General features: G+C 46.6%; 1 long non-coding RNA gene and 1 pseudogene across 7 annotated transcripts in view; both read left to right on the forward strand.

Annotated features, from left to right (window-relative positions):
• The first annotated feature begins 6,353 nt into the window (after positions 1–6,353).
• LOC137309085 (histone H2A-like) lies at positions 6,354–6,899 on the forward strand (annotated as a pseudogene).
• Positions 6,900–14,004: 7,105 nt separating this feature from the next.
• The window catches only part of LOC137320280 (uncharacterized), a 410,687-nt gene continuing 410,137 nt past the window's right edge, over positions 14,005–14,554 (forward strand). For all 7 annotated transcript variants that reach the window (XR_010962434.1, XR_010962430.1, XR_010962432.1 and 4 more), the window contains exon 1: positions 14,005–14,214. This is a non-coding gene — a long non-coding RNA (uncharacterized lncRNA). The remainder of the gene's footprint in view (positions 14,215–14,554) is intronic.

A 14,554-nucleotide genomic window follows, 5' to 3' on the forward strand; every position in this document is an offset into this window, starting at 1 on the left:
TGGAAATGGCAATATCCGAACCATTCCCAGCACTTGCAGTCCGATCAAAAGTGGTTATAACCTGAAGTTATTGAATGGATGTTGAGTCCGGAAGGTTGTAAAGTGCCTAAATGAAAGATGAGGTGATGTTCCTCGAACTTATGTTGATCTTCATTGGAACAGTGTAAGACGCTAAGGACAGAGGTCAGAGTAGGAGTGGGAAGGGGAATTAAAATGGCAAGGACCGGCGGGTCATGGTCACATTTGTGGACAGAGTGGAGGTGATCAGCAAAGTGATCACCCAACCTGCGTTTGGCCTCCCCAATGTAGAGGAGACCACATTGTGAGCAGTGAATACAGTATACCAAATTGAAAGAAGTACAAGTAAATTGCTGTTTCACCTGGAAGGAATGTTTGAGGTTCTGGACAGTGGGAAGGGAGGAGGTGATGCGGCAGGTGTTGCATCTCCTGTGCTCGCACGCAAGGTGCCGTGGGGAGGAGAGTGAGTGTTTGGGGTGATGGAAGAGTGGACCAGGGGTGTCACGGAGGGAGTGGTCCCTTCGGAATACTGAAAGGGGAGGAGAGGGAAAGTTATATTTGGTGGTGGGATCACACAGGAGGTGATGGAAATGGCAGAGAATGATACTTTGACTGTGAAGGCTGTTGGGGTGTAAGATGAGGACAAGGAGGGGCTCTATCACGGTTCTGGGATGGAGGGGAAGGGGTGAGGGCAGAAGTGTGGAAAATAGGACTTACACGGTTGAGAGCCTTGTCAACTATAGTGGAGGAGAACCCTCGGTTGAGGAAAAAGGAAGACATATTGGAAGCAGTGGTGTGGAAGGTGACATCACCGGAACAAATGCAATGGAGATTGAGAAAATGGGAGAAGGGAATAGAGTCATAACAGGAAGCGGGCTGGGAGGAAGCGTAATCAAGGTAGCTGTGGGAGTCGGTGGGCTTATAATAGATATTGGTTGACGGACTATCCCCAGAGATGGCGATGGAGAAGTCAAGGAAGGGAAGGGTGGATATTGGTAGCAAAATTGATGAAATTTTCCAGTTTGGGGAAAGAGCAGGAAGCAGCCCCAATAGAATCATCAAAGGAACAGAAAAAGAGGTGAGGGAGAGGAGCTGAATATGACTGGAACAAGGAGTGTCCCATATATCCCTTGATTCCCTGAGAGTCCAAAAATCTATCGATCTCAGCCTTGACTGTACACAACAATTGAGCATCCACCGCCCCCTGGGGTAGAGAATTCCAAAGATTCACAACCTCTTAGTGAAGAACTTCCTCCTCATCTCAGTCTTGAATGGCCGACCCCTTACCTTGCGACTATGCCAACCAGTTCTAGACTCTACTAACAGGGAAGACAGCCTCTTAGCCTCTACCTTGTCAAACCCTCTTGACTCAGACAGAGGGTGGATAACCCAACACTGTGAACACTGATTCACACAGTGAGTGCGTGAGTCAACATTATGATCATTGATTCACACAGTGGGGGAATGAACCAACACTGATCTCATTGATTGAATCAGTGGATGACACACCACTGTGATCATTGATTCGCACATTGCATGAGTGACCCTGCACTGTGATCATTGATTCACACAGTAGGTGGGTGACCCAGCACTGTGATCATTGATTCACACAGTAGGTGGGTGACCCAGCACTGTGATCATTGATTCAATGTAAGGAATCTTACAACACCAGGTTATAGTCCAACAAATTTATTTTAAAATCACAAGCTTTCGGAGATTATCTCCTTCGTCAGATGAATGAATGAAAAGGTTCTAAATAACCTAGTGTTGTAAGATTCCTTACATTTGTCCACCCCAGTCCATCACCGGCATCTCCACATCATCATTGATTCAGACAGTGGGTTGGTGACCCAGCTCTTCCATCATTGATTCAGACAGTGGGTTGGTGACCCAGCACTGTGACCATTGATTCAGATAGTGGGTATGTGACCCAGCACTGTGATCATTGATTCACACAGTGGGTGTGTGACCCAGCACTGTGATCATTGATTCACACAGTGGGTTGGTGATCCAGCACTGTGATCATTGATTCAGAAAGTGGGTTGGTGATCCAGCACTGCGATTATTGATTCACACAGTGGGTTGGTGATCCAGCACTGTGACCATTGATTCAGATAGTGGGTGTGTGACCCAGCACTGTGATCATTGATTCACACAGTGGGTTGGTGATCCTGCACTGTGATCATTGATTCGCACAGTGGGTTGGTGATCCAGCACTGTGATCATTGATTCACACAGTGAGTGGGTGACCCAGCACTGTGATCATTGATTCACACAGTGGGTTGATGGTCCAGCACTGTGATCATTGATTCACACAGTGAGTGGGTGACCCAGCACTGTGATCATTGATTCACACAGTGGGTTGGTGATCCAGCACTGTGATCATTGATTCAGACAGTGGGTTGGTGATCCAGCAGTGTGATCATTGATTCACACAGTGTGTGGTTGACCAAACACTGTGATCATTGATTCACACAGTGGGTTCATGATCCAGCATTGTGATCATTGATTCAGTCAGTGGGTGGGTGATCCAGCACTGTGATCATTGATTCAGTCAGTGGGTTGATGATCCAGCACTGTGATCATTGATTCACACAGTGGCTTGGTGATCCAGCACTGTGATCATTGATTCATACAATGGGTTGGTGATCCAGCACTGTGATCATTGATTCAGTCAGTGGGTGGTTGACCAAACACTGTGATCATTGATTCACACAGTGGGTGGGTGACCCAGCACTGTGATATCTAAATAGCAATGCCCACTCCCCCACATGGGTGGGCTCAGAAGGATTGATAAAAAATGTTACTTGCATTTCGATGGCCTTTCACGACCTCAAGATGCCCCAAAATGCTTTACAGGCAATTAAGCACTTTTTGAATTGTAGTCACTGTTGTATTGTAGGAAAGGGAAAGAAGATTTAAAGCTACCCTTAGGAATCTAGTCAGGATGGAAGGTTGCAATTTAATAAAACGGTGATGGACGAATAGAGTAAGGATCACATTAAAACTCCTAGATATGGGCTGCAAAGTAATGTTCTCTGATATACTCCTGTTTGACCATGAGATAACCTGCTGTCCACAATTCCACTCCATCATCAAGACATAAGAACAGGAGTAGGCCATACAGCTCCTCGAGCCAACTCCAGCATTCAATAAGATCTTCAACCTCAAACTCCACTTTCCCGCCCAAACCCCATTTCTCCCAATTCCCTCAATGTTCAAAAGTCTATCGATCCCAGTCTTTAACATACTCAACGACTGAGCATCCACAGTCCTCTGGGTAGAGAATTCCAAAGATTCACAACCCTCTGAGTGAAGAATTTGTTCCTTATCTCGATCCTAAATGGCCGACTCTTTATCTTGAGACTATGCCCCTAGTTATAGAATCTCCAGCCAGGGGAAACAGCCTCTCAGCATCTACCCTGTCAACTCCTCTAAGAATGTTAAACGTTTCAATGTGATCACCTCTCATTCTTCTAAACTCGAGGGAATATAGGCCAATTTTACACAATATCTCCTCATAGTACAACTATCTCATCTCAACAATCAATCTGCTGAACCTTTGTTTCACCCACTCTAAGGCAAGTATATCCTTCCTTAGGTAAGGAGAACAAAACTGTACACAGTGCTCCAGGTGTGGTCTCACCAGAGCCCTATATAATTGCAGCAAGACCTCCTTACTCTTATACTCCGCCTCCCTTGCAATAAAGGCGAACATGTAATTTGCCTTCCTCACTCTCATTAAACCCTTGGTAACTTATTATTTCCGATATGTTTTTCCTCTATTCCTTCCATAGGGAAAAGAAATGACGTTGAGAAAATTTTACTATAAATTGTACCCGTTTATGTTTGGGTAACAATAGCCATCTGAACTGCATCAAACTCGATTCCAAACTTAGAGTTTTTGAAGGAAGTGGATTAAAAGGCACTGAATTGCGATGGCCGGGAATCGAACCCGGGTTCAAAGTACTTGGAAGGCAGCTATGCTCAGCACTATACCACCATCGCTAACAATTAGAGAAACATTTCTCTGGAATTGGGGGCTGACCCGCTCGCTTTGGGAGAGTGCGACTTTACTCGCAGGCAAAAAAATAGTTGCCAAACATCAGACCCTGAAGGGACACAGCAGACTGTTGGATTTTGTCCTTCATTTAAACTGGTTTCTGACGGATCCTTTCTCGCTCTGTTGTAGTTCCCGTTTCGGCCCAATAGATGTCGCCAACCCACAATCAATGGAAATTACACAACAGCCAATCATTCTTCACCTTATATCGGACTGAAGAGACAGTCGATACCTGAAATACTTGACCAGCTGGAAATACATTTTGCCGCAGCTCACATCAGCCATTGAGTAAAGTTAAACAATTACATTAAATCATTACAGAGACCTGACTACCAGCTGGGCACGAATGGCAGATTAATATCCAAGTCTTTCCGATCTGTGATGTGGAGATGCCGGTAATGGACTGGGGTGTACAAATGTAAGGAATCTTACAACACCAGGTTATAGTCCAACAGTTTTGTTTGAAAATCACAAGCTTTCGGAGGCTTTCTCCTTCGTCAGGTGAGTGTCGAGATTCATTGAAAATTACCGCATATATAGTCATAGAACAATGCCTGGTGATTACAGATAAGCTTTCCAACTGCCCGTTATCAAGGCCATCAAATGAATTGAATAGTGTTCAGACAGAGAAACCTTAGATACCCCAGACAACTGAATATACAAACGGACAGAACCAAAGAAAGAGAGAGAGAGAGAAACATCCAAAAGGAAGAGAAAGAGAGAGAATGACCAATTGTATTAAAAAGATAACTTTTTTTTTCCCCTGGTGGGGTTACGTGTAGTGTGACATGAACCCAAGATCCCGGTTGAGGCCGTCCTCATGGGTGCGGAACTTGGCTATCAATTTCTGCTCGACGATTTTGCGTTGTCTTGTGTCTCAAAGACAGCCTTGGAGAACGTTTACCCGAAGATCGGTGGCTGAATGTCCTTGACTGCTGAAGTGTTCCCCGACTGGGAGGGAACCCTCCTGCCTGGCGATTGTTGTGCGGTGTCCGTTCATCCGTTGTCTCAGTGTCTGCATTGTCTTGCCAATGTAATTTGCTGCGAGTAGTGGAGGTGTGGGGATGGCCTTAGCGAGGGTACTCTGGTGGTTGCGTCCCGTGAATACCCTTCGTCGTCCAGTACTTCCCCGGAGCGGAGAAACTGCGCCATGTTCTCCGCAGCCTTCAACATGTCATCGATGACGATGAACACCTCGCTAAGGCCATCCCCACACCTCCACTACTCGCCTTCAAACAGCCACCCAACCTCAAACAGACCATCGTTCGCAGCAAATTACCCAGCTTTCAGGAGAACAGCGTCCACGACACCACAAAACCTTGCCACGGCAACCTCTGCAAGACATGCCAGATCATCGACACAGATACCACCATCACACGAGAGGACACCACCCACCAGGTACATGGTTCATACTCCTGTGACTCGGCCAACGTTGTCTACCTCATACGTTGCAGGAAAGGATGCCCCGGAGCATGGTACATTGGCGAGACCATGCAGACACTGCGACAACGGATGAACGGACACCGCGCAACAATCACCAGACAGGAGGGTTCCCTCCCAGTCGGGGAACACTTCAGCAGTCAAGGACATTCAGCCACCGACCTTCGGGTAAACGTTCTCCAAGGCGGCCTTTGAGACACAAGACAACGCAAAATCGTCGAGCAGAAATTGATAGCCAAGTTCCGCACCCATGAGGACGGCCTCAACCGGGATCTTGGGTTCATGTCGCGCTACACGTAACCCCACCAGGGGAAAAAATAGTTATCTGTTTTTAATACAACTGGTCATTCTCTCTCTTTCTCTACCTTTCGGATGTTTCTCTCTCTCTCTCCCTCTCTTTCTTTGGTTCTGTCCGTTTGTATATTCAGTTGTCTGGGGTATCTAAAGTTTCTCTGTCTGAACACTATTCAATTCAATTGATGGCCTTGATAACGGGCAGTTGGAAAGATTATCTGTAATTACCAGGCATTGTTCTATGACTATATATGCGGTAATTTTCAATGAATCTCGACACTCACCTGACGAAGGAGAAAGCCTCCGAAAGCTTGTGATTTTCAAATAAAACTGTTGGACTATAACCTGGTGTAGTAAGATTCCTTAAATTTATAAGATCTGTAGAAAGGACAGGGAAATAGTGGAAGGAGGAGGAGTAGCAGTATTACTAAAGGGTAATATTACAGCAGTGGAAAGATAGAATATCAGTGAGAGTAAGCGGGCAGTGTAAACACTCTGAGAGAGACCCATCACAATTGGCCCCACTGTACTCCTCCAGAAGGAATAAGGGCGAGTGCGGGAGGATTTCTTCATTCTTTGTGAAAGTGTTTGTGAGATTGTGGAAATGTCTGGAAGAGGAAAAACCGGCGGTGAAGCTTGGGCCAAGGCCAAGTCTCGCTCATCCCGGGCCGGACTGCAGTTCCCTGTGGGCCGTGTTCACAGGCTCCTGTGAAAGGGGAACTATGCTGAACGTGTGGGTGCCGGAGCCCCGGTCTATCTGGCTGCTGTGCTCGAGTATCTGACGGCTGAAATCCTCGAGCTGGCCGGTAACGCGGCCCGCGACAACAAGAAGACCTGCATCATCCCCAGACACCTGCAGCTGGCCGTCCGCAACGACGAGGAGCTCAACAAGCTGCTGGGAGGGGTGACCATCGCTCAGGGCGGGGTGCTGCCCAATATCCAGGCCGTGCTGCTGCCGAAGAAACAGGAAAAGGACGGGACCAACTTGATTAAATCCTGTGAAGAAGTAACAGCAAGAATAGACAAGGTTAATGTGGTAGATGTAATATATTTGCATTTTCAGAAAGTCCGCACTTTGGACTGATGGCTAAGTTCAAAGCATGTGGAGTCAGGGTCAGGTGGCAGAATGGATAGCAAGCTGGCTCCAAAACATAAAACAGGGAATAGGGGTTAAGGGTAGTTACTCAGACTGGAAGGGACTGGGAAATGGTGTTCCACAGGGATTGGTGCTGGGACCACTGATGTTTACAGTTTACATTAACGGTTTGCATCCGGGAATCGGAAATACAATTTCAAAATTAGCTTACGACACCACATTGGGCGGTGTAGTTAATAGAAAGGAAGAATGTGACAAAATGCAAGAGGATATTAATAAACTTGCAATTTTTTTTTCAAAAAATATACTTTATTCATAAAATTTGCAGCAAAACATATAATACAGTTGTCATAGCACATTCCAAACATACACAATACAGATTATACAATTTGAAGGTTACATCAAGTACAGTTCAATGAACACATTTTACATAATTACAGTTCATGACACACTGGGGTGTCTCATTGCATTATACTCAATACAGATTATTGATTACAGATTCATTACAGGTACATTACATATTCATTACAGGTACATTACAGTAATTTGAATTTTACATTCTGCCAGTGGGGGGTCCCTGATTGCAGCCCCTCGGTATACAATGGTGGGAAGGCTCTAAAGGGTTGCCTTTCCCCACAGAGCCTTTGCGGCGGCTGCACCCTACTTCAGTGCGTCCCTGAGCACGTAGTCCTGGACCTTGGAATGTGCCAGTCTGCAACACTCGGTCGAGGACAGCTCCTTGCACTGGAAGACCAGCAGGTTTCGGGCAGACCAAAGGGTGTCTTTCACCGAGTTAATGGTCTTCCAGCAACAGTTGATGTCCGTCTCAGTGTGCATCCCTGGGAACAGCCCGTAGAGCACAGAGTCCTGTGTTACAGAACTGCTCAGGACGAACCTGGACAGATACCACTGCATCTCTCTCCAGACCCTCCTTGCAAAGGCGCATTCCAGAAGGAGATGGGTGATGGTTTTGTCTGCACCGCAGCCTCCTCGGGGACAATGTGCGGTGGTGTTGAGAGTCCGGGAGTCCATGAAGGACCTGACAGGAAGGGCCCTTCTCACCACCGGCCAAGCTGTGTCTTGGTGCTTGTTTGAAAGTTCTGGCGATGAGGCGTTCTGCCAAATGACATTGACAGTCTGCTCGGGGAACCAACTGACAGGATCCACCATCTCCTTTTCCCGCAGGGTCTCGAGGACGTTACGTGAGGACCACTAACTGATCGCCTTGAGGTCAAAAGTGTTTTTTTGCATAAACTTTTCGACGAGGGACAGGTGGGGCGGAACGGTCCAACTGGACGGAGTGTTCCGTGGCAGCGTGGCCAGGCCCATCCTTCGCAGCACCGGGGACAGGTAGAACCTCAGCACGTAGTGACATTTTGTGTTTTCGTACCAAGGGTCCACGCAAAGCTTGATGCAGCCGCACACGAAAGTGGCCATCAGGATGAGGGCCACGTTGGGCACGCCTTTCCCCCCTTTCTCCAGAGATTTGTACATCGTGTCCCTGCAGACACGGTCCATTTTTGATCTCCAGATAAAGCGAAAGATGGCTCGGGTGACTGTCACGGCACAGGAGCGAGGTATGGGCCAGACCTGTGCCACGTACAGCAACACCGAGAGCACCTTGCACCTGATGACTAGGTTTTTGCCCACGATCGAGAGGGATCGTCGATCCCACAGTCCCAGTTTCTGCTTCACCTTGGAAATACACTCCTTCCAGTTCTTGGTGCACACCCTGGCCCCCCCGAACCAGATCCCCAGCACCTTCAGGTAATCCGACCTGACGGTGAAGGGGTCAAAGGATCGGTCGGTCCAGTTCCCCACTCTTGGTGCGATTTACTTTGCAAAATGAAAAATAAGGAGATCACTTACTGCTTGGATAATAAGAGTCAAACCAGGATAGAGGAGCAAAGGGATCTAGGGGTAAAGATACACAAATCACTGAAAGTAGCGATGCAGGTAAGTAAGGCCATAAAAAGGCAGATCAAGCACTGGGGTTCATTTCTAGAGGGATAGAATTGAAAAGCAAAGAAGTTATGTCAAACTTGTTAAGAACATTTTTTGGACCACACTTGGATTATTTTGAACCGTTCTGGTCTCCATATTACAGAAAGGACATAGAGGCATTGGAGAGGGTAGAAAAAAGATTCACATATCAGAAGTGAGAGGATATTCTTATCAGGAAAGGCTGAAAAAGCTGGGGCTCTTTTCTATAGAAAAGAGAAGGCTGGGGGGTGACTTGATAGAGATCTTTAAGATAATGATAGGCTTTGATAGGGTAGACGGAGATAAAACGTTTCCACTTGTGGGGAGACAAAACTACACGTAATAAATACAAAATAGTCGCTAATGAATCCAATAAGGAATTCACCAAAATTGTCTTTACCAAAAGAGTGGTAAGAATGTGGAACGCACTACCACAAGGATTAATTGTGGCGAAGAGCATGGTTGCATTTAAGGAGAAGCTAGATTAGCACGAGGGAGAAAGGAATAGAAGGATATCCTGATAGGGTTAGATAAAATAGGGTGGGAGGAGTCTCGTGTGGAGTATAAATGCCGGCACAGAACAGTTGGGCCGAAAGGTCTGTTTCTGTGCTGTAGTTTTGATGTAATTCGATGTAAAGGCTCTTTTCTGAGCCGCCCGCTGTATGTGTGAAAGGGCTGATTACCGTATGAAGAGAGACGCTGATATCATGCTACCAGTGTTGCTTTGAGCTGCCTTTGGTTCGTTGTAGACGAGGGGGTATTAATGGGACTGGAGTCGACAGCTTTCCTCCTCACTGTCAACCACACGGCCTATCTTTGTGCCATCTGCAAATTTCTTAATCATGCCCCTGTATTAATGTATACCACAAAAAGCAGAGGACCTAGTACCAAGCCCAGTGGCACCCCACTGGAAACAACCTTCCAGTTGCAATAACACCCGTCGACCATTACCCTTTGCTTCCTGCCACTGAGCCAATTTTGGATCCAATTTGCCACATTCCCTTGGATCCCATGGGCCTTTACCTTTTTGACCAATCTACCATGTGGGACCTTGTCAAAAGCCTTGCTAAAATCCATGTAGACTATATCAATTGCGCTCCCCTCATCGATCCTCCTTGTTACCTCTTCAAAAAATTCAATCAAGTTAGTTAGACACGACCTTCCCTTAACAAATCCGTGCTGACTGTCCTTGATTAGTCCGTGTCTTTCTAAGTGACAGTTTATCCTGTCCCTCAGAATTGATTCCAGTAATTTGCCCACCACCGAGGTTAGACTGACAGGCTTGTTATTACTCGGTCCAACCGTCACCCATCGAGGTTAGACTGACAGGCTTGTTATTACTCGGTCCAACCATCATCCACCGAGGTTAGACTCACAGGCTTGTTATTACTCGGTCTATCCTCTGCCCACCGAGGTTAGACTGACAGGCTTGTTATTACTCGGTCTATCCTTCACCCACCGAGGTTAGACTGACAGGCTTGTTATTACTCGGTCTATCCCTCGCCCACCGAGGTTAGACTGACAGGCTTGTTATTACTCGGTCTATCCTCAGCCCACCGAGGTTAGACTGACAGGCTTGTTATTACTCGGTCTATCCTTCACCCACCGATGTTAGACTGACAGGCTTGTTATTACTCGGTCTATCCTCAGCCCACCGAGGTGAGACTGACAGGCTTGTTATTACTCGGTCTATCCTCTGCCCACCGAGGTTAGACTGACAGGCTTGTTATTACTTGGTCTATCCCTCGCCCACCGAGGTTAGACTGACAGGCTTGTTATTACTCGGTCTATCCGTCACCCACCGAGGTTAGACTGACAGGTTTGTTATTACTCGGTCTATCCTCAGCCCACCGAGGTTAGACTGACAGGCTTGTTATTACTCGGTCTATCCTCAGCCCACCGAGGTTAGACTGACAGGCTTGTTATTACTCGGTCTATCCTCTGCCCACCGATGTTAGACTCACAGGCTTGTTATTACTCGGTCTATCCTCTGCCCACCGAGGTTAGACTGACAGGCTTGTTATTACTCGGTCTATCCTCTGCCCACCGATGTTAGACTCACAGGCTTGTTATTACTCGGTCTATCCTTCGCCCACCGATGTTAGACTGACTGGCTTGTTATTACTCTGTCTATCCCTCACCCACCGAGGTTAGACTGACTGGCTTGTTATTACTCGGTCTATCCTTCACCCACCGAGGTTTGACTCACTGGCTTGTTATTACTCGGTCTATCCTTCACTCCCTTTTACAACAATGGTACAACGTTAGCAGTCCTCCAATCCTCCGGCACTATGCCTGTATCCAGTGAAGTTTGGAATATGATTGTTAAAGCCTCTGCTATTTCCTCCCTGGCTTCTTTTAACAGCCTGGGATACATTTTATCCAGGCCTGGTGATTTATCCACTTTCAAAGATATTAATCCTCTTATTACTTCCTCTCTCACTATGTTTATCCCATCCAATACTTCACACTCCTCCTCCTTAACTTCAATTCCTGTATCATCCCTCTACTTTGTGAAGACAGATGCAAAGTATTCATTAAGAACCACACCCTCATCTTCCACCTCCACACTTAGTTTACCTTTTTGGTCTCCAATAAACCCTCCTCTTTCCTGAGTTATCCTCTTGTTCTTAATGTATTTATAAAACATCTTTGGGTTTTCTTTGATTTTACCTGCTAATATTTTTTCATTCCCTCTCTTTGCTTTTCTAATTTCCTTTTTAACTTCACCCCTGCACTTTCTATACTCCACTAAGCTTTTCATAGTATTGAGTTCCCGGTGTCTATCATCGGCTTTCTTTTTCTGCCTTATCTTGGCCTGAATGCTTCTTGACATCCAGGGGGCTCTAGATTTGGCAGCCTCTCCCTTTTTCTTTGTGGGAACATGTTTTCCCTGAGCCCTTGAATCACCCCTTTGAATGTCTCCCACTGCTCTGACACTGATTTACCTTCAAGTCGCTGTTTCCGGTTTACTTCTGCTAAATCACTTCTCAGTTTAGTAAAATTGGCCTTTCCCTAATTAAAAACTTTAACTCCTGCTCCGTCTTTGTCCTTTTTCATAATACAGTTAGTTTTAGCACAGTTATGACCACTACCACCAAAACGCTCTCTCACTGCTACTTCTTCCACCTGCTCCTCTTCATTTCCTAGAATTAAATCCAGAATTGCCCCCCTCTCGTTGGGCTTGCTACATAATGGCTAAAAAATTCTCCTGTATGCAATTTAAGAATTCTGCACGCTCTGTACCATTCACACTGTTTGTATCCCAGTTAATATTAGGGTCGTTGAAATCCCCTACTATTACTGCCCTATTGTTATCGCAATTTTTCTATTTGTTTTCCAATTTTGTTGGATTATTTACATTACGCATCAAACACACTGGGGAATCACTGAAGTGTAACTGTGTACAGAAACAAATAACAGTGAACTGCCTGATGCCCAGGAGATCAGAAATATTACTCGCCTTTCGTCTTGTTAACTAGCAAACCGTTTAGAATCCACCTACCCGTTTTAGTTCCATTTGGGGGATTAAACAGAGAAAGCGGGAGGGGAGGAGACAGTCAGAGTGACGGACAGAGCGGAGAGCGGCCTCTGATCTTCCAGCTCCACCTCCAGTCCTCTCCACCCGCCAATTTCAAACCGTTTATCGATAATAGAACCGAAACACAGCGCTCCGCACAAACCCCTTACACACTCGGGCTTCATATTCAAGGATTTCCAGAAAGGCGGAGCTTTCAAATAATCCGTGTTACAATGAACAGTCAGCAATATTCCGGCCGAAATACAATCCCTTCTATCAAAAATCAACCCGCCTCCTTCCATTTCAGTCCCAGACTCGATTCTATCTGCCACACACCCCTCCCAGACCGGTTCAGCAGTTTACAAACACCTAATTCCAGCTGATATGGAGAATCTTACGTGTTGGGGTTTGAGTTGTGACGCGGGGTTTATCCGCCAGTGCTTCCGTTTCACAGAGATTCTCACCCTGAATCTGTGAAAAGAAAATGACCATGAACTGGGACTGGAGCCGAAAACATCTCCAGTTACAGCGAGGCCCGGCCCGGACATCTCATTCCCTCCGCTTTATTTCAGACAGTATCCCACCATCATGACCATCACGAGAGAGAGGGAGACGGACACGGTGAGAGAGACAGAGAGGGCGGAGAGACACAGTGACAGACAGACAGACAGACACAGTATCAGTTGCAAAATGACCTGCAAAGTTCCGTTTAATACAGAAACATCCAGTTGGAGAGAGAGAAGATGCAATCTCATCTCTCACTGATATTGTACCAGAGACAAACACACTCAGGGACAGTGCAGAGGGTGACAAAAATAATGGGCCACATTTAACCCTCTCTTGCCTGTTGTACTATATTCGTAAACAATTTTACAACACCAAGTTATAGTCCAGCAATTTTATTTTAAATTCACAAGCTTTCGGAGGCTTCCTCCTTCCTCATTTACCTAAAATTGTTTACAATTGTCAACCCCAGTCCATCACCGGCATCTCCACATCATGACCACTATATTCGGGTTTGCTGTTCTGGCCCATTCGGTATCACACTCAGCGATCGAGAGTTTCACTCTGATTAAATTAATCTGGGACGGTTCTGTCAGATATTAATCCTACACGGTCCCAACAAACACACCGACTCCCACTTCCCTCCCACGTTTCTCCAGGATTAGTTTGAGTAATCCACACTCCAGTTTCGATGTCACACGTTACTTTATCAGTGAAGGGACCAAGAATGAACAGAGTACATTGGCTCATTTCACAGCCGTCCACTTTATCTATGAAAGACTCTTTACCATCAAAACATACCGAGAGAAACAGCAGGGATGGAAACATCTGGTTTAATAGTTGGAGATTGTAAAGTCAGTCTGGATTCCAGCGTTAGGCACTGGTGGAATCCCATCTGTTTTCCATTCTGGTGCCTGTTCCTGCTCTGCCTGTAGACCCCATTCCCTCTGACCTTTCCCCCAGACCCACTTCCTTTGCTCAGACTGAAAAATTCCAACTGGGGAAAGTTTCCATCGATTTTTGTATTCAGAATGAAACCTGATATCTGCGCATGCGTCCTTTAGCCCCGCCCCCATAGCTGGTTGTTGGTGAACAGAAGAGCGCATGCGCGCTCCCCTCCCCCTGCTCGGCCTGTGGGGCCATTCCCTCAGTGAGTGGAAGAAGATGGTTTAAAACAGGCGGGAATGGAGAGATCACGGCCCCGGGGTAAGGGAGCAAACAGCAGCCTCGTTACAGCAGCTCATCGCTCCGGGACCGTGTCCGCAGATGGGCTCAGAGATCGGCATTGAGACCGGGGTAAGTTCAGGGGGAGTCCGGGGGCTGTTTGTAAGAGGCGGAGTGGATCAGAAACTGGTCCCGGAACATGGAGTGAGCGGGGAAGGGAGAGACCATTCTGGGGCTGTGTGTGTACAGGGTGTGTCCAGGGGAAGGGAGACAGAATGGGAAGAACCTGCTATTTAAAATCATTGCTCCTTTCTCTCCCCAAACCAGTAGTGAATGTTCCTGGTTTAGATCCAGTCTCACCCTGTTTGTTGTTATTGGACAGTGAACAGTGGAAACAGAGCCGGACAGTAAGGATGTGGGGGGTTATACAAAGATCATCTATTGCTGAGAAGTGTGAAGGACACATTTTAAA

Source organism: Heptranchias perlo, chromosome 3, assembly GCF_035084215.1.
Source record: "Heptranchias perlo isolate sHepPer1 chromosome 3, sHepPer1.hap1, whole genome shotgun sequence".
Lineage (NCBI taxonomy): Eukaryota > Metazoa > Chordata > Chondrichthyes > Hexanchiformes > Hexanchidae > Heptranchias > Heptranchias perlo.